Here is a 26,464-nt window from a genome sequence, read left to right as displayed (position 1 = left end):
TTTGTGGTGATTTTTTCAATTATCTTCACCTCTACACTACAGTGACAGTGGTTTTTCAATCAACATCAACATAGTATCAACGTATCAAGTAACTATTAAGTTCATATGAACATCATTAGTATTATGCTTTAGTTGTGGAAAAATTCTTGACATCGAAAATTTGAATGTGAAAAACCAGTGTCAGGGGTCAGGGAAAAATAATAAAATCATCGCACCGACAAAACATTTGGATTTGGCCTTTGGAAACTGGAAAGTGGAAAGAATCGAAAGATGACGATGAAATGATAAATATAAGTTGAACGAAGTACCTCCGACAATACCCGACAGCTTCCGAGTTTTTGCACCGGAAAAAAAAACTAGTGCACTTTAACGTCTAGTTGCCTCAGCGCATTGCGCGAACTCGTCTCTTACCTTACCCCACTTACCAAGCGTACGATCTTTCTTAATCGCGTGTGGAAGGTGGTTATCTCCTTCCACACGCGATCATGATGGATTAGGAACAATCTCATTTGGTCCCAACCTACGGAAGCGTTCCATAAGATTGCATGTAAATTTGCTACTTTTCAATTTCAATTTTCTCTGAAATGTTGTGTTAAAAAAAGCTAGTTTTATAATATGATATGTTAGAAAGTCTAAATTTTTGTTTTAAATAAGTTTTTTATCAACAAGTGTCTTATTCATTGAGAAATTTGAACGACAAGTATGCCATTTTTACATGGTTTCTTATGGGACTACAGTTTTGTTTGGGACCAAATGACTGAATGAGAATGTGAAATCCGGGAAATCCCGTAAAAATGCGCTGTGATGTAATTGTGACGTCACACTTCGATTCCCAATGCGCAGAGGCATTCTTTACAAACTCAAATTGGGAGGTTTGCATCAGATATTTGCTTGAATTCCGATTAGAATCGCTGTCCAGATAGGGAAAAGGTCGATGATGTGAATGAAGCTTGAAGCTATAGACAGTATAGGAAAGACAAATTACTCTGTGTTAGAACATTGTAAGTTGACGCGTCGTGGACGTTAGAGGGCGCTCGCGCATATACTTTTGCATGTTCTTATGTAGCTTGAATGGTTTGAAATATGTCGCGTGTATTTTCTTATACTATTTTCAATTTTTCAAGCAAAATTACGGGAATATTATAAATTTGACTGATATCTTTTATTTGGAGAATTTAAAGCTGCATCCACTGCATTTATTCAAAAATTTTATTCCCTGTTGAATTGAAATTGAAAACGAATAAGCAGTTTTGTTTTGTGTACAGTATGGTATAATTTCTCATTCTTTCATTCATTTTTTTTCATCCAATATAAAATGAAACGAAAATTACTAAAAATACGTCGAATTCACTAAAACAAAAACAAAAATTCAACCTAAGAAAAAATACCCATTAAATCACTCAAGTACTAATATAGACTTATAAAATTCAGGGCCGTATTTATAGGAAGGCAACATAGGGTCATAGACACGTACCTAGGGCGGCAAACTTTCGCAAATTTTTCCAAAAAAAATTGAGTTATATTTTGGAAAAATTGAAAAAAAATTGAAAAAAATTGAGACAAATATTCGACGTTGACCAAATACGTCTATCGACCGTTGAATATAGGTACTTACCTATTGTTCAAATTCGATCGCGTTCGTTTGTGTACGTTGCCGTGTAGGTACCTATGTTCATTTTTCAAATTCCAAAAATTAAAAAATCGACTTCAATTTTTTTAATACCAATTTTCACTATTTTCCATCCATTTAAAATTTTCAAGGTACATATTAGTCCGGCATATGACAGTAGGAGTAATTGCACCCCCCCCCCCGATCTTCTGGGACCACTTTTTTCATAAAGGGGACATCCTAAGGAACATTTTAAAGCAAACTTGCCAAAAAAAAAGTTGGCCTTACTTACAAAATGGCGGCCATTTTGATTGACAGGTCAGCCGAAATCGTAGATTTTGCGTTTCAACATAGGACTTGCACGAACTTTTTCAAACTTTACAAAGGTAGATCGAAAGATCATGCAAAAATTCATCACTTGTCAAAATTTCAAGTGCTAAAGTGCGTTTTTCGATTTTTGGTGAATTTTTGAAAATTGAATTTAGGCCAAAAATGAGGGAAAAAATCAAAATTTTACCAAATTGACCAAGAAAGCTGAAATTTGGGATATACCCTACTTTCGACATGCCAAATCGATTGGAAACGGTTTAAACCCGTTTTGAGCAGTTCTGGAGCCTCCAGCAGATTTTTGAAACTAGAAATTCCCACAAAATTTCATCAAAATGGAGTTGGAAAACTGAAATTTACTCTGCAAACTAATTTCAATACGCTACGAAGTCAACTGCAGGGGAATTTCGAGTCGTTTTGGATCCTCCAGCGACTTTTTAAAAATTCCTAAAGCCTCCAGCAGATTTTTGAAACTTTAAATTTTCACAAAATTTCATCAAATATGGAGATGGAAAGCTGAAATTTACTCTACACTCCAATTTTAACACCCTCTGAAAACGACTTCTGGTGGATTTCGAGTCATTTTAGAGCATCCAACGACTTTTTTGAAAATTACTGGAGCCTCCAGTAGATTTTTGAAAGTTGAAATTCACCTGCAGTACTTCGTAGCGTATTGAAATTAGTTTTTAGAATAAATTTTAGCTTTACAACTCCAATTTGATGGAATTTTGTGGGAATTTCGAGTTTTAAAAATCTGCTGGAGGCTCCAGAACTTTTTTTTTGATTATTTTTAACCAAATTTGATTGAAAATCCAAAATCAATCGCCCAACACTTCAATTCAATACTCCGTTACTTTATAAATTGATAAATTGTGATGTATTTTTCAACTTATTTTATTAATTGATACTTTTTTTTCATTAAAAAATTACGTTTTTATGGCCAGCTCATTTTTTAAAATGAAAATTCAAGTACCGGAGAATTGAGGATGGAAAAAATCAAAAAAATGGGGGGGGGGGGGCAAATTTCCAGGGACGCGAAAATGTTAAACCTGGCCCTGGATTTGACAGATATTTTTTCATTGGTTGAATTAAATTTTTGTTTTTGTTCTAGTGAATTCAACGTATTTTTATTTTTTAGCCATTCAAAATTCAAATGGAAATGGTTTTCACTGTGAGAGGCTATTTTTTACAATTTTGAGCTTTAGTAACTTTTGAACGATAAATCTTCGGCAAAAAATCATTTAAAAGAGGATAAAATTACGAACATTTTAGTTGAATAAAATACTTATGTGTTCACTAAAAAATTTCGCGTAATTTTAATTTAAAGTGGGATTTTTATCGCGGGTGGCTACTTTTTATAACTGAAAACTTTTGAACGGTAAACGCTAACGCTTTCAGTAAAAATCCATTTGAAAGAAGATAAGATTTTGAGCATTTTAATGTATTAAAATTGTAAATTTATCATCAAATTCATACGAAAACCTCGTTATAAGTACGCTAACCACACTCAACTGATATCATAACTGCAAAAGTATATGCTCGAGCGCCCTCTAACGTCCACGCCGCATAATGTGAAGAGTTCGAAAGACCGCCCATTTGAGTGATTTGTCTTCCCTGTACTGTCTATACTTGAAGCGGTTCTCAACGGTAGCGAACTGGCAACGTTGATGTACAAAACGTTGAAATACAGGAGTGTGTAAAGACCGACGAGAGGGAACGCGAGTACACGTACGTACCTACGCGTATACGTGCGCGCGCGTGGGGGGGTAGTTTTCGTCCATGTTTCACAACTTGTAAACGGTTAAAAAACGCAAACTGGCAAGCTGCCTCCGTGGCGGCTTGGCTATGGTAAAGGATTGCTGTACAAGAGGTCTTGGGTTCGATTCCTGCGTACGGCACAAATTTTTTCAAAATTTTTTTTCGCGATTTTTATTTTTACGAGTTGAATTTTTACAGACAAAGTAATGAAATTATTTTTTTTTGTTTTCAAACAATGATTAAATTTATTAATATTATTTATCTAATGGCATGCCAAATTAGGCGAGGCGAAGCCGAGCCGTTTAAAATTTATATTTCACTCGATGAGCATTACTCCCCTTGGTGAGTTCAGACGGAGGCTGGACATTTACCGTGTATGTAGCACTTGCGGTTGTTTATAAAAAAACTGTACTCACCGAGGCCGAAGGCCGAGGGAAGTTAACAGACATAGTATGAACAACAAAGCGACCCGCGCAACCGAGGCGAAGCCGAGGTGAGCGGACACAACGCCCCCCAACACTAAAAACAGCAATACATTCGGTGACAACTAGACACCCTCTCGTCGCTCTTTACACATTCCTTTACCAGTTGCGAAAAGAATAACGAGTTTTAAGAAATTTCCTACTGGAACACTTCTCGCAACGCTAAAGGAAATAATAGGGAGGGGAAAGAACAGTCACTGACGATAACGATAACAGAAACGATACCTTAATAAAACTTTATTGAAAAATGAACTATGAAATATGAAATAGCTTCTAATTTCTAAATAATCTAACATATTTGTTTTCGATTTAAACATAATTAAATTCTATCTCCAACGTCTGTCTCTGCTACCGCGAACACTGATGTTTTCGTATACTCCTTCTCGTCGTCGACGTACGTGCCGTCTACCCTCAAAATTCGGTATTTAATTCTCAGAATGACCTATAAAAAATATGAGTTTTTCAGCAAATTTTCTGGTGAGTCCCTACGCTACAATTAAAATTTATAAGACTCGAGAGAGGAATTCGTGATGCCCATTTTAGGTGTAGGTAACGAATAAGAGACTTGATCAAATAATTACGACACAACGAACCTCGTTTCCAAATTTGAGGTCTACGAAAATTTGAGACGAATTTGAATTTTTGTTGAGAACGACTAATTTGACGAATAAGCGAAGATGTGGTGCGAATCAGAGAAACTACGAAAGAGAATAATCGACGATCTATTTACACTGAAGACTATCGTAATTCGACGTGAATTTGTCGTATAAATACCCCTACCTATTTAACCTAGTTTAGGCCGATGTAGTGCAAAACCTCAAATAAATATTTACGAGTACCTATTAATATTTTATATTGAATTAAACTCACTGTTAGATGGATTTCCTGCCGAGGGGGACCTTGGGGGGCTCCTCCGTCGCCGCCAATCACCGGTTCTCCAATATCGGGCATATTTGAAATTGACAATAATTATCGAGCACGAAAAAAACACAATTTGATTTATCGAAATCAAAAGTTTGAAAGTTTACGTGGATTTGCGTGAACTTAATGGTTCAAAAGTTTGCGTAAAATCGCGTATAGCAATATGACTCGACTCGATCAGACGATCACTCGCAAGCGCCACAATGGGACTACAGTAACAGTACGACTAAATGAAACTCTCGATTCTGTTTCTTTTTCGAGATCGAGAGGAAAAAAGGATCAGGGATGAGGGATCTGTGCTGGCTTCCAGTTCTACATTTTATTGCTTTATTTGTTTTTACTGCCCGATGCACAATTGTGTGGATCATCGGCTACGTGTATTTCTTTGTCTGATGTCCACACACGTTAAGGGGTAGTTTCTTTTATTTCTAAATACCGAAATACGTAGACGCATAAATTAACGCCTCTTTCAATCTCGAGTGTCAAATTTGCCACCTTTGAAATTCCGTTCCGTGTTGACTCGACGGAGACCCTTAGAGCATTTAAGCATTCCTTACATCGTTTCAGCAACGCGTACATGCGCGCGCACGCGTATATAAGTAGTTTTCAGCATTCCTTACATCGTTTCAGCAACGCGTACATGCGCGCGCACGCGTATATAAGTAGTTTTCATTTTCATAGCTTCTATAGCGTTCGAAAACGAGTTTCAGCAACCAGCAGTGATAGCGGTGTGGCAGGAGACCAGTGTTGCAAGAGTGGAGTAAGAGTAGGAGTAAGGAGTGCAAGGAGTGAGATTTTTTGAGGAGTATATGCTTGGAGTAGGAGCACTCCATGCTGTAGTGTGGAGCCATACTCCAATGCTGGAGTACTCCCACAGTTTCAAAAAGGAGTAGGAGTGGAGTTGGAGTGTTGCCAAATCAAAACTCCTTACTCCTCCTTTTTTTCCCAATTTTGTAGTGATGGGATAATATTGATATTTCGGGATATCGATATCGTCAAAATATCGGGGGTCTGATATCGATAATATCGATATATATCGGATGTTTTTGATGTTCATAAAAAGACCATAAAACAGCTGATTTTTGATGAAAAGAGAAACTGAATCATCTCTAAGCTGTTTCTATTCCTTATTTTTTTGCTTTTTCAGTATCTAGGTACCTATTTGGCGCTTTTTAAAATAATGATGACATTGATGACGTAATTGTCAACATTTCATCATTCTAATTCTACAGATATGGCCCATGGCTACCATTAATAGCTGTGATAATCATTATTTTACTCTAAAAGAGTCTGAAAATGCTCAAAAAGAGCAAAAAAATACCTCGCACAATTTATTTGAGGAATTTTTGCATATTTTTTAAAAATTTTCCGATAATCGATTATCGGCTTCAAAATATCGATATATATCGACGGGGGCAAATATCGATATATATCGATAAATATCGATAATATCCCACCACTACAATTTTGTGACTAATTACATCAAAATGTTGCTGTTACTCACGTATTTTTAATTCTTTTATTTGTTTATTTTACTGTTTTTCTCATTCATTATCGCCAATGATACTATTTTATCAATTATTGATATACTTTTACCATCTTACACCTTTAATTCATGGATATAAACAACAGGGGTGCTAACCGTAACCGCAAAAAACCGAAAACCGTAACCTAAACCCAAACAAGAACCTAATTTTAGCCATTTTCAAACCCTAACTGAAAACAAAAACCGAAATTTCATAGGTTTTGTTAAAAACCGTAAAAAACCATAACAATAAAAATGAAGCAGAGTGAGTGAAACCGAAACCTAAACCGATATAATTTATTTCGGTTTTTTTCGGTTTTCGGTTTGGGTTTTTTCAGGTTTTTCAATTTTTTGGGGGGGGGGGGATTTTTTCACTTTTTTGACTTTGGTTTACAAATTTATGTATTAAAAAAATTATACAAATTATTGTTCTTGAAAAATATATACTTTTTTAGAATTAATGTGAGATTACTATACTTTGTTTCCTGAGATTGAGAAATTTTGAATTGAAGATGTTTGAAAAAAAAAATTATGTAAAACCGAAAAAAAACCGAAAACCAAAACTGAAACCAAAATTTTTATAAATGAGATCAAAACCGAAACCGAAACCCGAAATTTTGAATTTCAAAACCGAAACCAAACCGAAAACTGAAAAATTTCAAGGAAAAATTGGAGTGAAACCGTAATTGAAATTAAAATAATTAAGGTTAGCACCCCTGATAAACAATCACTCAATATCTGTAGAGTCAAAATTCCTGAAAAATAATGAAAAATGGTCAGGGCTGTTGGACACGAAACGTAAACGTTTCGTTTCGTTTCGTTTCGGTTGAGCTCATTGAACCAAACTGTTTCGTTATACCGTTTCGTTTTGTTCCATAAAAGTGGTATCATTTCGTTTCGTGTCGTTTCGTTTCGTTTCGTTTCAGCCAAAAAAGTGAGAAAAGCGGACATTTTCATTAATAGATGAAGAAGAGAACCCCTCTAGAGACTCTAAATGGATGAAATTTGAGTGAATTTGACAAAATTTGGTCAAAATTTACAAAAAAACCTGCAATGAAAAATCGAAAATTGAAGAAACAGAAATGATTCGTTTCGTTATAACGTTTCGTTTCGTGTAATTTTTTTGATTCGTTTCGTTTCGTGTCTCGTTTCGTGTCCAGAGGGAAAATTTTCCGTTTCGTTCCGTGTCTTTCGTTTCGTTTCGTTTCGTATTAACAGCCCTGAAAATGGTAGGAGTAAGGAGTGGAGTAAGAGTGTTGACAGTTCCTTTGGAGTGAGTAAGGAGTGGAGTATAATGAGTAAATTCTAAAACTAGGAGTGGAGAGTGGAGTTTGGAGTATAATGAAAATGCTTGGAGTAAAAACCACTCCTTCGGAGTGCTGAAACCAGCACTCTTGCAACACTGGGCAGGACAGAAGGCTGTGTAAGCGAAAGGCATAGAGTTCGATCCCCGCTCGATGCCAAATTTTTGAAAAATTTTTTTTGCCATAAATTTTTTTTCAAGTGTATTTTATTATTATTATTTTTATTTTTCGAACAGTATGCTGAATTAGGCGAGGCGAAGCCGAGCCGTTCATAATTTATATTTCACTCGATGGACATTACTCCCCTTGGCAGGGGTGCTAACCTTAATTATTTTTATTAAGGTTATGGTTTCACTCCAATTTTTTCGTTGAAATTTTTCGGTTTTTGTTTGGGTTTCAGTTTTAGAATTCAAAATTTCAGTTTCGGTTTGGGTTTCGGTTTTATTTACAAAAATTTCGGTTTTGGTTTCGGTTTTCGGTTTTTTTCGGTTTATGTATTTTTTAAAAATTTCTTCAAAATTTCTCAATCTCAAAACACAAAGCGATTTAACAACCCAAAAAGCAACAAGTCAACAACAACAGCCAAGGACTCAATTTGATAGGTTCATTAAATTTATCAATTTCCCCGGATTTTGAGTCTCAAAAGTTGAAAATGTGAAAAAATCCCCCCCAAAAAATTGAAAAAACTGAAAAAACCCAAACCGAAAACCGAAAAAAACCAAAATAAATTATATCGGTTTAGGTTTCGGTTTCACTCACTCTGCTTCATTATTATTGTTATGGTTTTTTAGGGTTTTTAAAAAACTTCTGAAATTTCGGTTTTTGTTTTCAGTTAGGGTTTGAAAATGGCTAAAATTAGGTTCTTATTTGGGTTTCGGTTACGGTTTTCGGTTTTTTGCACGAGCGTCTAGATTCATTTCCGTGGCGGGGTGTAGTGGAATTTTTTTTTCTGGACTTGGACGTTTTTTCGTCTTGGGATAAACATGTTATCTTATCATAGGTATGCATACAATTATTCGTGTATAAAATGCAACTTTTTCGATTGTTCGCGGGTTCGGATGAACTTTCATGAGGTCTCAAATTAAAGACGATGAAATTCCTTATCGATTGGTGTTAAATTTTTATTATTTCGCGTAAAAATGACGATTTTATGAATACTTTTATTTCACTGATTTTTGCATACTACGTACGTCATCTTTAAACTGAAAATACTCGAAATTTTCATTAGACACATACGTATTTGAATACAGCAAAATGTTCGTAATGTTATCCTCTTTAAAATGAGCTATTACCGAAAGCTCTACATGCAACCGTTCAAAAGTTTTCGAAGTTTTAAGTTGCGAAAACAAGCTGCGGATGGTAAGTATTGATCTTTAAATTAATATTACTCGAAATTTTCAGTGGACACATAGGTATTTTATTACATCAAAATGTTCGTCATTTTATTCTCTTTAAAATGGTTGTTTACCGAAAGCTCTACCTTCAACCGTTCAAAAGTTTCTGAAGTTCAAAGTTGCAGAAAGTCGTCTAATTGTGTTATTATTATGGTTATCCTGTTATCAGTAAGTTATAGTTTTGATCAGTAACCACTTTTCGCAACTTTGATCTTCAAAAATTTTTGAACGGTTGAAGTTAGAGCTTTCGGTAAACAGCCATTTTAAAGAGGATAAAATGACGAACATTTTGATGTATTAAAATACCTATGTGTCCACTGAAAATTTCGAGTAATATTAATTTAAAGATCAATACTTACCATCCGCAGCTTGTTTTCGCAACTTAAAACTTCGAAAACTTTTGAACGGTTGCATGTAGAGCTTTCGGTAATAGCTCATTTTAAAGAGGATAACATTACGAACATTTTGCTGTATTCAAATACGTATGTGTCTAATGAAAATTTCGAGTATTTTCAGTTTAAAGATGACGTACGTAGTATGCAAAAATCAGTGAAATAAAAGTATTCATAAAATCGTCATTTTTACGCGAAATAATAAAAATTTAACACCAATCGATAAGGAATTTCATCGTCTTTAATTTGAGACCTCATGAAAGTTCATCCGAACCCGCGAACAATCGAAAAAGTTGCATTTTATACACGAATAATTGTATGCATACCTATGATAAGATAACATGTTTATCCCAAGACGAAAAAACGTCCAAGTCCAGAAAAAAAAATTCCACTACACCCCGCCACGGAAATGAATCTAGACGCTCGTACAAAAAATTGTATTTTCGTTTAAAATAAAATTTAAGAAATACTTAGAAAACATTGACTGAAGTGGGCACATAAGTATTTTAATAGTGTAAAATTGTCTACAATGAATAATGATTATTGATTTCATTGATTTACATGGAGAATCCTAGCTTAGCTCTTAGCTTTTACCACTCAAGTTTTATTCAAGTTCAAAGTCTGCTCTCCTCTTTGAGTATATTTACATAGGTACTCAAAGGCTGACAAGTTCCAAGTATTATTTCATTGTATCGTATCGTAAGACAAAATGGAGTGGACATATGTGATATGTATAGGTGTTTCAATAGTGTGATGACAATTACTCGTATCTGCATTTCACGCTCTACAATCTACATGATGCAATAAATTACAAAATTCCAGCATTAATTACCATTCAATTTTTATTAGATAGAGTTCAAACTTCACTTTGATATATTTTTACACTAATATGTATAACACCCCTGTGTTCACGCAGCTTCGTCTGCAATTTTAATACAGTGTAATAATATATGTACTTTGGAACATGCCAATATTGTAGGAGAAAAACTTTGAACTTGGAAACATCAATTTTATTCAATTAGCATGGCGTATTTTCGAAAGATCATACTTACAACATACAACAAGTTAAGTTTTAAAAGCTATATTCCGCAGAATTTAAGTGAATAATCATCGGTACTTTGGTAGATAAATCATTTTGAAATTCGAAGTTGAGTGTTATTTGTTTACCTTCACAGACTGAACTGATAACTGACTCGTATAGGATTCATTTTAGCGTTCGTTCAGTGGTGGTGCCCAGGGATGCGGAGCGGAATGAATTTCGTTCCGGGTTCAGGGTTCAGCTCCAGCATGAAAAATAATTCTGTTCCGGGTTCCTACATCATTCCGCTCCGCTCAAAAATATCGTTCCGTTCCGGTTTAGCGTTCCGTTCCGCTCCGATTTTTCTTTTTTGTTTTAGAGAAGGTTGCATTCAAAGTACATCAGAATTTTCATGTTCTGAGCAAAAATTGAAGTTGAAAATGTTGAAATACCCGAAATTTTAAAAAAATGGTTGAATTAGGCGCGTTTTAATGAAATTTAAAGTCCACCTCACTGCTCACATGAGAAATTTGAATTTTGATCGCTGAAAATTGCAGCTTTGTTCCAAAAGTACATTGTATAAATGGTCTTTTTCATGTCATTTACCATGTCTTTTTACAATTTTCTAGTTTATTGAGGTAAAATTTCAGCAAAAACACCTTTTGTTCACACTATAATCTTGAAAATCGTTCATTAAAGGTCAAAAAAGTTTGTTAGGTCGGAGCTTTAAAAACCCAAATTTTTATTCCGGTTCGGTTCCGGTTTCGCTCCTGCATATTTTTTGAAAGTTGCTCCAGGTTCCGTTCCGCTCCACCAAAATTCTCCCAAAAGTTAGGGGTTTAGCGTTCCGGTTCGTTCCGGTTCAGTTCCGCTCCGCATCCCTGGTGGTGCCGAACTACAAGAGCATTTGGAATTATGCGTTATGCATGGCAATGATATTTCGTTTTAACAGAATTTTGTCAAGTATTTCAATCTCACTGCAGTTGTTTTTTTTTTTTGTAAATCAAACAGAGTTACGCTCTCAAAATGTTTGTTTTACTTCCTGCATTTTTGTTATCTGATGAAAAAAAAAAAGAAAAAAATACACATTTGAACAAGGTACATTAATGATTGATCATTCTTATTTAGATGGTTAATTGATGTGAATGGATTAAGATGCGAGACAAGATCATTACATGCAGGTTTGCAGTGCTAAATTGTTCTTCTTTGTCTAGCGGCTTCCAATGTTGATTTGGCTTGGTGAAAACGAGTTGCCATGGAAACGAAACGGTTCAAAACCAGTTAACAGCAGCTTAATAGCATTCTACATTCTTGGTGTTTTATAATGACAGAAAGGAGGAGCCGCAGCGGAGGAGGTTACAGTAAAGTTATGTGGTATGATTTAGGTAAGATAACATCAAAACAAAATTCCTAATATAAAGGAGCTGGCTTGCTCAGTCATTGAACCCAACGAATACCTACAAACAAGAGGTACGCGTACCATCATGTGACCTTCAAATAGACAAAACTCACACAAGTTTTCAGAGTAGTGAGGGTTATAGAAAACCGAACAACCTACTGGATCATTGGATGAACCCAGGGTGCTACTTCTCGTTTGCTTTTTATAAAAAATATAAATACCTATGTTCGTTGACTGAATTGTATTCTCGGTTCAGTGTGCTCAGTTGTCGTCAGTGCTTTGCTTATGTGACCGCGCTTTATTACTACGTGAGTAAGAAGAATCAGATTTTGTAGCCATTTTAGAATTATTGCAATAATTGTGTCTACTAACCATTATGAAAGTATCTTTTTTATTATTTGTCATCATTTCATCCTTAGAAGATACATATGTATCTTCTTATACGACAGAGTTTTCGATCACAGTTATGAACGGAGTCCAACGTGAGCCCTGGTTTTTCGTTTCCTATACTATAGCTTATGATGATAGCGAGCTATACTCGTATGTGTATAGATCACCAATTTTGAAAAGTGCAGAGGATCAGTTTTGTCGATATAAAAAAATTAATGGTTCATACCCGTACATCACGTTCTTCAAACATAAACCCTATACATTCGTCAAAGAAGGCGGAACTAACTATGGTATTAATGCAGATGACAAAGGAACTGTAATCACTAAAAAAAGACTGGAAAGCGATGGTTCTTTATTCATCGTAACAGGAGATTATGATGAGCCGGATGTGCAGAAAATGTAACAGAATAGGTACTCATTGTGCTAGTATTAGTGATTGTAGACAGAATAGTAGACAGTTTTTTAGTAACAAATTTGTAATGAATATATTTCGAAAAAATGAAAATTACAAATATATTGCATCAAAGAGTGTCGGTCTATTATTAAGTATTTAATTAGGTATTTATTTGACTCATTTACAGTAATAGCTTTCCATTAATGTTTTACGATTGCTTAGGTAAGTATAATTCCTTAATTCGTTTGGTAAACAAAATGTCGAGTTTGTGGTGTCATCACGCCCGTAGCCGGGATTTCCTCCAAGAGCAATCTCAATTGATAAAATTGTGAGCATTTTGCTGGCGTTACCTCCGTAGGTAAGGGGTAAGGACAGCCGCCATTGCACATCCAAAAAATGGATAAACATGTTATCTTATCATACGTATGCATACAATTATTCGTGTATAAAATGCAACTTTTTCGATTGTTCGCGGGTTCGGATGAACTTTCATGAGGTCTCAAATTAAAGACGATGAAATTCCCTATCGATTGGTGTTAAATTTTTATCATTTCGCGTAAAAATAACGATTTTATGAATACGTTTATTTTACTGATTTTGGCATACTACGTACGTCATCTTTAAACTGAAAATACTCGAAATTTTCAGCAGACACATAGGTATTTTAATACAGCAAAATGTTCGTTATTTTATCCTCTTTAAAATGAGCTATTACCGAAAGCTCTACATGCAACCGTTCAAAAGTTTTGGAAGTTTTAAGTTGCGAAAACAAGTTGCGGATGGTAAGTATTGAACTTTGAACTAATATTACTCGAAATTTTCAGTGGACACATAGGTATTTTAATACATCAAAATGTTCGTAATTTTATCCTCTTTAAAATGGTTGTTTACCGAAAGCTCTACCTTCAACCGTTCAAAAGTTTTCGAAGATCAAAGTTGCGAAAAGTGGTTACTGATCAGAACTATAACTTACTGATAACACATGATAACACAATTTGACCACTTTCCGCTATGCAGTTTTAATTTTACGTCTTTCAACTCGTCATGAATGATGAAATTAAATGGAAATGGAAATAAAATATGAAAAATCAAAAATGTACATGTTCATGTTTTACTTTTAAATGTAAAGATTTTTTGGTGCGCCATTTCAGTCAATTCAATTACGTTGCCCAGCGTTGAAAAATTAAAATCCAAAAATGTGGAAATGAAAATTGAAAAATGAAAATCGTAAATCTTTGCATCTTTTAACGTTGTATTTTGATAATCATGATGGTAAGAAGGGCACCTATGATGTATAGTTTAACTCACGTTGAAGCTTGAGACTGAGAGTTGATATTCCAATTTCCAGTATGATATTTGAATTTGTATTAACTATTAATCAATAAGAGTACCTATGTACTATGTAGGTATATTATGTATTTTACTTTGGTCCTTTCCTTTCTCCTTTTCAATGGAGTAGGTAGTAATTTATTTTTTCTTTTGGCATTGAAAAAAATGATACTCTATGTATGTAATGTGTATGTGTACGATACCAAATTACAACATTATTATTATTAGCCCAGTCAAATAGCGGAAAAAAATGGGTGAACCCGGACATAATTGGGATCAAAGGTTTTTTTTGCGAATATTGTCTAGGATGGTGTAGTGAACAACATACTAAAAGCCCCCGCCCCTACCCCTTGAGCGAATCCCCCCACAGTGGATCAAAGCCCCCCAAAATCCGTTTTTTGTCAAAAAATTACTTTTGAGGAAAATGAGCACTGATTATTTAATCTCTCCTCAAATACCTATCAAATGAGCCATCAACCAACTCCCTAGCCCCAAGGGGGGCGCTACGACCCCTCAAAGTGATGTGATTTCAATTTCATGACTTTGGGTCTTGAAACCTGTTCTAATCGATCAAATAAAGTCAAACTTGGGGAATGAGATTACTTTGGGACCTCAAGTCGACCCCTAGGGTGGGGGAGGGTCAAATTCGAAAATTACGGTAAGGTCATTTTTTTGGAGGACCATAATATGGTCCCAAATGAATGAAAATGGTCCAAAATCATATCATTGGTCAGTACTCCCATTGTGATCAACATATCCAAATTTCAGCTTCCTAGGTCATCCCCACTTCTTTTGAGGAGGAAAAAACCGAAAATAGGGGTAAAATGAGGGGTTTTCCACCTTAATTCCGCCTTAAATAGAGTGGGAATGACCTAGGAAGCTGAAATTTGGATATGTTGATCACAATGGGAGTACTGACCAATGATATGATTTTGGACCATTTTCATTCATTTGGGACCATATTATGGCCCTCCAAAAAAATGACCTTACCGTAATTTTCGAATTTGACCCTCCCCCACCCTAGGGGTCGACTTGAGGTCCCAAAGTAATCTCATTCCCCAAGTTTGACTTTATTTGATCGATTAGAACAGGTTTCAAGACCCAAAGTCATGAAATTGAAATCACATCACTTTGAGGGGTCGTAGCACCCCCCTTGGGGCTAGGGAGTTGGTTGATAGCTCATTTGATAGGTATTTGAGGAGAGATTAAATAATCAGTGCTCATTTTCCTCAAAAGTAATTTTTTGACAAAAAACGGATTTTGGGGGGCTTTGATCCACTGTGGGGGGATTAGCTCAAGGGGTACGGGCGGGGGCTTTTAGTATGTTGTTCACTACACCATCCTAGACAATATTCGCAAAAAAAACCTTTGATCCCAATTATGTCCGGGTCAAATCGTAATTTGACTGGGCTATATTAAAAACGAAAACATTCAGATTCATGATTCACTCAGTGACTGTTTTGTTTTTGTAATTTTTTTGCTGCTAAGAAGTAAGAACAAGTCGATGACTCAAATTTCAAATCAAAATTCTAAATCCAAAATACCTACATGTTATTAGGCAAGAATCAAGATCAAGAAATATGTAATAACGTATATTACATCAATAGGATATGAATAATGTTGAAATTGTTGAATTTGAATGTTCATATCATACCCGAGTGATCCCGAATACCGGGCGAAGATGAAAAACTCCAAGTCATACGAATCCTTCCGAAAAAGCAGTAGTTTTTTTCACTGTTTTGCAGTAAAAAAAACTACTGCTTTAAAAAGGCAAAATGTCGTGACTGCTAAGCAGTGAAATTTGACTGCTTTAAATTTAGAGAGTAGTCGCCAGTGCATTATAGGGAAGGCAACAACACATAAAATTGTTGCACTGTGCAAAAACAAAAACCGGTATTGTCGAAAATTCGGCAACGCCATACATCGTCGCACGGCAGCGGCACTCGAGCAATGTTGCCAAATTTCCGACTCCGTGTCCAATCGTGCATTTTTCCATTCCTTACATACATTTCAGCAACAGCGGATATTTATCACGGTTATATACTATTATTTCACAGGGAAAAGAAATGAAAAAAACACTCACGCATTTAGCGTGAGAAGACCGACTTTTCTTTGAATAACATTTTTTTAGGAACGAATTGATTCACTTTTTTTGAAATATTTTTATACAGCAATTGATCTGTTTATAATCGAATTGAATCATTTACGAACAATTGGCAATTTAGTAAATAAATTGATTGATTTCTTGGTGAATCATTCGCGAACGAGTTAATCAATAGTTACTAAATTATTCGCGAACAAATTGCAGGGGTGCTAACCGTAACCGCAAAAAACCGAAAACCCAAACCCAAACCCAAATAAGATCCATAATTTTAGCCATTTTCAAACCCAAACTGAAAACAAAAACCGAAATTTCATAGGTTTTTTAAAAACCGTAAAAAACCAGAACGAAAATAATGAAGCAGCGTGAGTGAAACCGAAACCTAAACCGATATAATTTATTTCGGTTTTTTTCGGTTTTCAGTTTGGGTTTTTTTCGGTTTTTTAAGGTTTTCTGTTGGGTTTTTTTTCGGTTTTTTAAATTTTTTGGGGAGATTTTTTCTAATTTTTGACTTTTGAGACTCGAAAGTCGAAATCCAGGGAAATTGATAAATATAATGAACTGAACCTAACAAATTCGGTCCTTGGTTGTTGCTGTTTGGGTTGCGAAGAAATTTTTTAAAAAATATGTAAAACCCAAAAAAACCGAAAACCGAAACCAAAACTGGAATTTTTGTGAGTAAAACCGAAACCCAAACTGAAACCGAAATTTTGAATTTCAAAACCGAAACTGAAATCAAAACCGAAAAATGTCAACAAAAAAATTGGAGTGAAACCGTAACCTTAATTAAAATAATTAAGGTTAGCACCCCTGACAAATTGATTAGTATAAGTGTCGAGAGAATAGAATTCTCACGAGCAAATTATTGTTAATTGCGAATTAATAAGCGAAATAAGTACGCGAACATCTTACCATTTTGATGGTTTATTAACAACTTTATAACAACATCTTAAACTAGGATCACAGACACAGTTCGATAAATAGCGCGCCTAACGGCATACTCGTGTACTATGTACACGACACTGGGGGGAAAGCGAGAAAAAAAAAAAATTCTAAGCGAAAAAAAAAAATCACAAAAAATTGATCAAAAATGAACATGCGAAAATGAAAAAATTGAAAATTGAAAAAAAAATACATCGATCGAACAGTGAAACTGAAACACTTATTGAATAAAATGATAAACTAAAACACAAATGGCGATTGGCGAATACAATCTTGAAACTAATCACTAATGAGAATAAAACTATTGAAATAAACTATTGAATAATATTATCAATGATAAAACTAGCGGCAAAAAACATCAATAATATTTGAATTGAATTTCAGCTTACAAACTTAAAACTGAAACAGATTAAACTTCGATTAAATAAAACTAAATGATTAATTGATAAAATGAGTAAACAATGAGCGAATTCTTAAGAAATAAACTTTGAAACAAATTCAATGATAAAATAAACAAAATTAATGTGTATAAAAAGTAAAAACACTTTTTAATTACGCAAAAACGTACATTAAACGATGATAAGCGCGATCACGATCTTTAAAATGATCCACAAAGGACACAATATTCGATAAAAGCACTTTGAAACGAGAATGTTTGAAATTAAACTCATTACCTGAGTAAGAGTATGAAATGACCGATGACGTTTTTACACAAGAAACAGATTGAAGATCACGTTGATCTGATGCCAAATTGCAACTTACTGACAGTGATAGCGGCGTGATAATGGACTTTAATTTGTCCGGAGCGCGTTTTTCGATCTTATTCTGCTGATGATGATTCGTTTTGATGATAACCGAAGTTGGTGAAGTTGATTCAAGCGGATATACAGTGAGAGGAGCGAGATTAGCGTTTTCTGGTTTGTTTGAAGCGGATGTTTGATCGAATATGAACGATGAAGCGACTTCTAACGGATGTTGATTGATGGGTTGAGAATCGATTGATAAATAGCACTGGTTGGCTTCAGCTGACGGTGATATTTCATCAGATGATTTGAATACAACGGATAACACATTCGAGGAGGCGACTTCAGCTGTTTGCTGATCGGATGGACGCGAAAATGACGATGAATGATGATTATTACCTTGTATCGGTGTTGAATTTTCAATCGGAGCGATGGAATGACCAGTGTTGGCGAGTAAACGTTTGACCGTTGGAACGAGATGTTTACCTTTTATCAGTAACGGTAAAGCGAGCGTGATATCGGATGGCGGATTCTTACTTTTGATTAGCGATGAGCGGCAGTGGTCAACTTCTTGAATATCGACAGAAAGTTGATCGAAAGCGAGTTGAAGGGAAGCGATGTCAATCGATGAAGCGTTGATGAGTGAAGACACATTTTCAGTTGATTCTTTGAGGCAATCAAGCCACATGACGAATTCGGCGACTTCTATATCCATAGTAGCGACAGGATATAGTCGGTTTTGAGCGAATAGCGAATTGGAACGAAATTAAAAGGCGAATTGAGCGAATTTTATATCCATAATAGCGACAGGATATAAAGCGGAAAGCGAATAGCGAAATGCGATGTGTTGACAAACACGTGGTGCGAAAAGTGAGTGTCACATTGATTACGAAAAAAAACTAATTAAAACTAGAATTTTCGCGATGCGGATAAATTGAATCGTTACTTCTCTGCTACCATGTCGAGAGAATAGAATTCTCACGAGCAAATTATTGTTAATTGCGAATTAATAAGCGAAATAAGTACGCGAACATCTTACCATTTTGATGGTTTATTAACAACTTTATAACAACATCTTAAACTAGGATCACAGACACAGTTCGATAAATAGCGCGCCTAACGGCATACTCGTGTACTATGTACACGACAATAGGGCATTTACAAAACCGGTTGTGGCGGGTGGTATCACACTGGCCCGTTGATGTGAGAGTGCATACCGAACGTGAAGCTATACTAATGCATACAATTTTTCATGTAAAAATACAATTTTTTCGATTATTCGCGAGTTCGGGTGAACTATTATATGGTCTCAAATTAATGACGATGAAATTCCCTATCGATTGATGTTAAATTTTTACCATTTCGCGTAAAATTAACGATTTAATGAATACTTCTACTTTTTACCGATTTTTCTTGCTATATATGTCAACTTTAAACTAAAAATACTAGAAATTTTCAGTGGACACATATGTGTTTTATTAATTCAAAATGTTCGTAATTTTATCCTCTTTAAGATGGGTGTTTACCGAAAGTTCTAACTTTTACCGTTCAAAAGTTCTGAAAGATCAAAGTTGCGGAAAGTAGTCATAATTGTGCTATCATGTATCACATCACTGTTATCAGTTACATAATGTTGATCTGAAACTACTTTCCACAACTTTGATCTTCAAGAACTTTTGAACGGTGAAAGTTAGAACTTTCGGTAAACACCCATCTTAAAGAGGATAAAATTACGAACATTTTGCTGTATTAAAATAGCCTCGTGTCCACTGAAAATTTTGAGTAATTTTAGTTCAAAGTTCAAAACGTACTGCTTGTAGCTTGTTTTCGTAACTTAAAACTTTAAAAACTTTTGAACGGTGAAAGGTAGAACTTTCGGTAAAACTCCATCTTAAAGAGGATAAAATTACGAACATTTTGAATTAATAAAACACATATGTGTCCACTGAAAATTTCCGAGTATTTTTAGTGTAAAGTTGACATATATACCTAGCAAGAAAAATCGGTAAATTGAAGTATTCATTAAATCATTAATTTTACACGAAATGATGAAAATTTAACATCAATCGATAGGGAATTTCATCGTCTTTCATTCGAGACCATATAATTGTTCACCCGAACCCGCGAATAATCGAAACAATTGCATTTTTACATGAAATTGTATATGCAGTAGTACAACTTCACGTTTGTATGCACTCTCACGTTCACGGCAGAGAGGTATGCAGCAATTTTGTAAATCCCCTATAAGTGACTCGTTCGCGAACGAATCGATTCGTACAAGTGACTCGTTCGCGAACGAATCGATTCGTGTAAGTGACTCGTTCGCGAACGAATCGATTCATTTACTTAATTTTTGATGAATCATTCGCGAACGAATTGATTCGTATTAGTGAATCATTCGCGAGCGAATCAATTTGTATAAGTGACTCGTTCACGAACGAATTGAACTTTTCACTTAACCCTTTGTTGCGCAGTGGTATCACAGTGAAACCACCTACTATTTATTTTTTTACTGGTTTGCTAGACATGATTTCACAACAAAACCACCTCTGAACCATTCACTAGAGTGCGCTAAGTACCAAAAAAAATGTTTCTGTTATGTAGGGTCACGACCCTCTTCATTTAACAGGCCGGAACCGCTGCTAACGGCAACGCCGCATTTTTACGATTATCAGGCCCAGATAACGCATTGTTGTTATGGCGAAATGTACATTTTTGACGTTTTTCGTTAATTTCTTTTTATGGGGTACATTAAACTAAAATTTTCTTTAGCATGGTCGAAAGAAAATTAATTATTCTATCGAATGGTATATGTACTTATGAATTTCACTTCGTAAGTAAGCTTATTAGTAGGGAAAATGTGTACAACAATTGTTGAAGGTCCGCTATTAGCACAGATTGTAGCAATTATTTTCATGTAAATTATACAATACTATATATCGTTGGAAAGAGCATAAAAAATGCTACCTTTTGAGTACTATAAGTGTTGAGTCACTTGTTACAGTATTTGAAATAATTGAATTTGAATTTTCAATCGAAGATTTTCTCAAAACTATGACAGATTACTTGAAACTCGTATTGTTCAAAATGTAGCGTTTTTTATCCTCTTTCCAATGATATATAGTTTTATATAATTTGAATGAAAATATTCGGTGCAATTAGTGATAATAAGAGGACACCCAACAATCATTTTACACACATTCCGAGTTGATTAATAGTAAATTGACTAAAATTCAACAATGAGTACACCATTCGATTGCAAATGTTATTCTCTTTCGATCTTATACAACAAAATTTTCATAAAATCGCTGACAAAAATATTATTTAACGAAAAACAGTTTAAAATTCTATCAGGCCCATTTAAACGCATGTTATCTTTGGCGTGATTTGGGCCTGATAACATTGTTGCCAGATTTAGCGGTTCCGGCCTGTTAAATGAAGAGGGTCGTGGTAGGGTCCATTTTAATAGGTCTATGTGAATTTCTTATCACCAGTGTTTGAAAAAGTGATCCTGAGCAACTGGTTATTTTAATTTTCAACAAAAATGTTATAAAATGAAATAAAAACTGGAAACAGTTATTATTTTCATCAACTTTATGATATTAAGGAGCAATTAAAGTAAAATTTAGAACAAATAGTTGATTACATTTTGTTTACTGAGTAGTTTTACATGAGTCACAGTATGAAACCACTGCGCCAGTAGTGTCAAAATGATACCTACTATCATGTTTTTTTCTTTCAAGTTTTTAATGTTTTTATGGTTTCTTTTTAGTTTCTAATGTTTTTTATCATTTCTTTCAACGTTTCTTATCGTTTCTTCATAGTTTTTGTCATTTTTTGTTGTTTCTTTCTACATTTTTTATGGTTTTTTTGAATTTTTTTTCATTGTTTCTTCTTAGTTTTTAATGTTTTTTTATGGTTTTTTAAAATGTTTTTCATCATTTCTTGTTAGTTTTCAATGTTTTTCATCGTTTCTTTCAACATTTTCTATCGTTTCTTCTTAGTTTTAGAAAATTTTCTATCATTTTTTTCAACATTTTTTACAGTTTTTTCAATGTTTTTTATTGGTTTTTCTTGGTTTTTAACATTTTTTATAGTTTCTTTTATCGTTTTTTATCGTTACTTCTTCATTTTTAACGTTTTCTTTTCATTTCAAAGTTCATTAACTTATGACTTTTAAGTTTCCATATGTATTTTTTCAACACCCAGTGGCGCAGTGGTTTTGATGGGTAACCACCCCCTCAAACTTCGTGAGAAATTGACCTAGATTTTTTTCAAAGTCTATACTGAAATTGGTACCTTTGAACAGCATATACACAAAATTTGGTGAAAATTGGTCAAGTATTCTTCAATTGCTCCACAAAGGGTTAATTATTTTTTGTGAATCATTCGCAAACGACTCGATTCATTAAATTAATTTTTGGTTAATTGTTCGCGAATATATCGAGTAATTATCGAGTCCAAAATTGATCTGCATACATTCAAAATAAGAAAATCGATAAATTTCAACATTTTCTGTCAAAAATCCATTTAATTAATTTTGATTTTTGACGGTGTAATTCTAGCATAGCGGTGTCGTCTTCAACATCGCATTGAAATCGAGGTAGGCCATGTTCAGTTGTCTTTCGTAGCTCATTTTCGATGACTTGCCAACATTCGCGGTGATCCAAGGTCAAGTGGTCATCCCAATGGCCAATTGTAATCCGGATGAATTTCGCGTAGAAATACTTTCGCGTTGACCAAGATGGGCGAAAAATAACCACATGGATCAAAGAACTGAGCTGCGACACTGACCACTGTTCGTAGCGTCAGTATAGCATCGTTGGTTGCATCGATCAGTTGAATTTTCAGAGTATCGGTGTACTGATTCCACACAAGACCAAGTATGGAGATAGCGGCGGATCTGTCGGGTTGCTCGAATCGAAGGCGGAGTTCGTTATCCTTACTCGCCCATTTTCGTAAATTCATTTGACATTTTTTGAAAACTTCGACTGAGGTTTCGTAGAATGATTCACCAGTTTCACACCTTTGAAAACCAGTTAAAATGTTGTCGGCATAGATGTCGTTTTCAATCTGCTTCGAAAACTCGTTCGGATTCTGTCGAAGGTGATATTTTACCGTTGCTTGCAGCGTGAATGGCGAAGCGATAATACCAAACACGTAGCTCAGGAACCAGAGAAAGCGTAGGTTACGACCGCTGGCTGGTTTCGATCGATCATGTACAAACAGGAACATCAAATAATCGCGGTCTTTTGGATCGGATAACAGCTGATGAAATGCTTTCTCAAGGTCGCTGACTAACGCAATCGGATGAAGTCGAAATCTGATTTGTAGTGTGCAACCTTTGGCAAGCAGATTTACTCCTTTGTAAATCATGTCGTTGATCGATGGTTCGGTTTTGGTTTTTGCGCTGCCGTCAAATACTATGCGCAGCGGTGTGGATTTTTCTGGTGTAAATACGGCGTGGTGAGGTAGATAGTGGCAATTACCTCCTGGTTCTGGCGGTTCGACTTCTTCGACGATGCCAGACTCAATTTGTTCATCGATTATCGAGCGATATTGTTCGAAGGTTTTTGCGGTGAACTTACGGAGCAGCGATTTTAATCGTCCGATCGCCATTCCGAAGTTGTCGCGTAGCGGTGGAGGAAATTCGCGCCACGGTAATCGTATTAGATATCGGCTGTCGACCACTGTTATGCTTTCGTAGAACAGAGTGAGAGCGGTTTCTTCTTCGTCGATGGCAGATATCGGCATGTCCTTGATTCCCATCGATTCCATCGAACATAATTCGGTGACTGCTCTGGCTGGCGTCATTCGGTACAGAATCGATTGTACTTTTCGTTGGTCGCTTTTTCTTCCAACTAGAATGGAACCAAACGGCGTGTGCATAACGTACAGGCCTTCAGCGACGACTTCGCGTTTTTCTGGTTTGATGAAGTTGTAAAAATAGTCGGATCTGATGAGAAGTTCGATAGGGAAACTCACTCCCTGGTCGACGAATTCGGTGGATCGATGATCGGGTTGAGTCGTTAGGAACTCGTCGTAATCGAATAACTGGACTGCTTGTGGAAGTTTTGGCGCGGTGTCGGCAACAACGTTGACCTTGAACTCGCTATTGTTCGTAACAATGAAGGTCGTTGTGGCTGAGTGGATCGTTACTGGTTTTTCTCCTTGAAAAACGTTCACTGGTAACGGGACGAACGGTGAGAGCTGCACTCCCATTTGTTTGGCCGCAGACTCAGCGATGTACGTCTCTTTGGAGCCATTATCAAATAGCGTACGCACCAGATATTTTCGTTGCATTTTCGGATTGATAATCGTGACCATCACTGTCATATGCGCTCCGGAATGCTTTTGAGCGAAGTTCACAGAGCGGGTCTCTGGCGTACCTTCGGGCGTACGTGGCGGCGGTTCTGCGTTACTGACGACACCAAACTGCTTCGGACAAATGCAGGAATGATGCTCGTGTGTCGCTTTGCAATAAAAACAGCACATCGATTTTTCGCATTGGGCTTTCCGGTGTTCCCGATTTAAACACAGGGAGCATCTGTCCTTGAGTTTCGCTTTGCGTACGTCGAGCTTAGTGTAAGTCGGACATTGAGCGCTGTAATGCAAAGCGTCGCAGAAAATACATGTTGGCGTTTGGTTAGTTCTTGGGGGCTCAGGAGCTGTCGGTACTTCGTTTGGCCTTTTCGTTGGTTGTTTTTTTGATTGTTTCGGCGTTGCAGACAGCCCACTTGACAAGTTCGAGGTCAAGGCCGATGTCGTAGCTGGCTTTGGCGGCGTTGCTGGCGAATATGCGGCTTGCGTAGCTTGAATATTTGCTCGCATTTTGATCAGTTTACCAACCACAGCTTGAAATTCCAAAATTCCCAGCTTTGTCGAACCGCAAACTTAATGTATGATAAACGTCGGGTATTTACTGTACACTTTATCGGGTAATGGCGGGAAATCGGTTAGCGTTTGACCGTGACTGCGTAACGCGGTGATTAGACTTTTGAGTTGCATAAATGTATCTTTCAACGATGCTGTATTGCTTGTTGCTGGCGTAAGCTTTTCTAATCGAGCGTACAATTCGCTTATTGTATCTTCGGCGTCGAGGTAGGATTTGTCGAGTTTCTGGAACGCAGCTGCATAATTACAATCGAATAATTTGACCTGTTCGATGAGTTGATGAGGTTCACCAATTGTATTTTGTTTCAGGTGTTGCAGGCGTTCGCGGTCCGGTATCACTAGATTGTCGAATTTCAATTTGAACATTTCGACGAATGATCAATACTTCGTAATGTCACCGTCGAACTTCGAGATTTCTAATTCAGGAATTCGTCGAGTACAACCATTATTCATTGGCGGTGGCGTTGGTTTTATTTCGGCTGTTACTTCCATACTGCGTATAATTCGATTTGCAGAGCGTACCAAAGTTTTGGCCTTGAAAGTAACAGGAATTGCGATTGCGTAATCGTAGTCGTTAGCAGGGCGATTTCGGAACTGCTCAACTTGGATTACGTCTTTGTTTACATCTTCAATTGCAATAGCAAGAGATGCGGTGTTTGTAGCTTTGTTCGTTAATTCGGATTCGAGTTTTGAGACGTTCAAGGTCAAGCTGGTAAACCACATATCAAACTCCTGTTTCTCAATTGAATCAGGCATTTTGAATTCGTTTCGTTTTTCGGTCAAGGTCACTGATGTTTTCAGATTCAGCGTAGGTGTTTCGGTTACCGACGACTGCAGACTTGTAGCGTTTAACGTATCTGTAGGCGGCAATGCGTAGTTTGGCGATTGTAGACTCGTATCGATTAACTTATCAACAAACGTAGGCGTTGCAGTTATCGACGACTGTAGATTTGTAGCGTTTAACGTATCTCCAGGCGACGATGCGGAGTTTTGCAACGTTAGACTCGTATTGTTTAACTTGTCTTCCGTTGCAAGCGATGCAGGATTCAAGAAATGTGACCTTGAATCTGCTAGCGGCGATTTCGAGAGTAACAACCTTGAAATCGTAATATTTGGTGGTGACCTTGAAAACGAAAATTGTTGCGGCAACCTTGAGCGAGTTGGTGACCGTGGGATCAATGTATTCGATGACGGCCGTGAAATCAGACTGGTTACTGACCTTGAAACATTTGGCGATGTTTCCGAGGTATTTAGAGGTGACCTTGGAAACTGTGGCCTTGAAATGCGATGCAAATCATTCGGCAGTGGCCTTGAAGCGTGTTGCGGTGTTTTCGGAGCGTTTTCAGATGTATTCAAGGCTTTCTGCAATGACCTTGAGTCGTTTAGCGGCGTTTTTGCGTCGTTTTGCGATGACCTTGGAAGCGTTGGCCTTGAAATGCGCGTTAGCGATTCTCTGGCAATATTTCAGCGGATATTTTGCGGAGATTTCTGTCCGTTTTGCGAGCACAAGCGATCATACAATTGTAAACGCGACACATATTT

General features: G+C 36.1%; 1 long non-coding RNA gene across 1 annotated transcript; it reads left to right on the top strand.

Annotated features, from left to right (window-relative positions):
- The first annotated feature begins 11,735 nt into the window (after positions 1-11,735).
- On the top strand, positions 11,736-25,246 carry LOC135838440 (uncharacterized). Its single transcript, XR_010557412.1, has 3 exons — positions 11,736-11,828; positions 11,945-13,695; positions 25,232-25,246. It is a non-coding gene; the product is annotated as an uncharacterized LOC135838440 (long non-coding RNA).
- Positions 25,247-26,464: the final 1,218 nt, after the last annotated feature.

The sequence above is a fragment of the Planococcus citri genome, chromosome 3 (genome assembly GCF_950023065.1).
Source record: "Planococcus citri chromosome 3, ihPlaCitr1.1, whole genome shotgun sequence".
NCBI classification, from domain to species: Eukaryota; Metazoa; Arthropoda; class Insecta; order Hemiptera; family Pseudococcidae; genus Planococcus; species Planococcus citri.
This window is presented reverse-complemented; position numbering and strand designations above follow the sequence as displayed.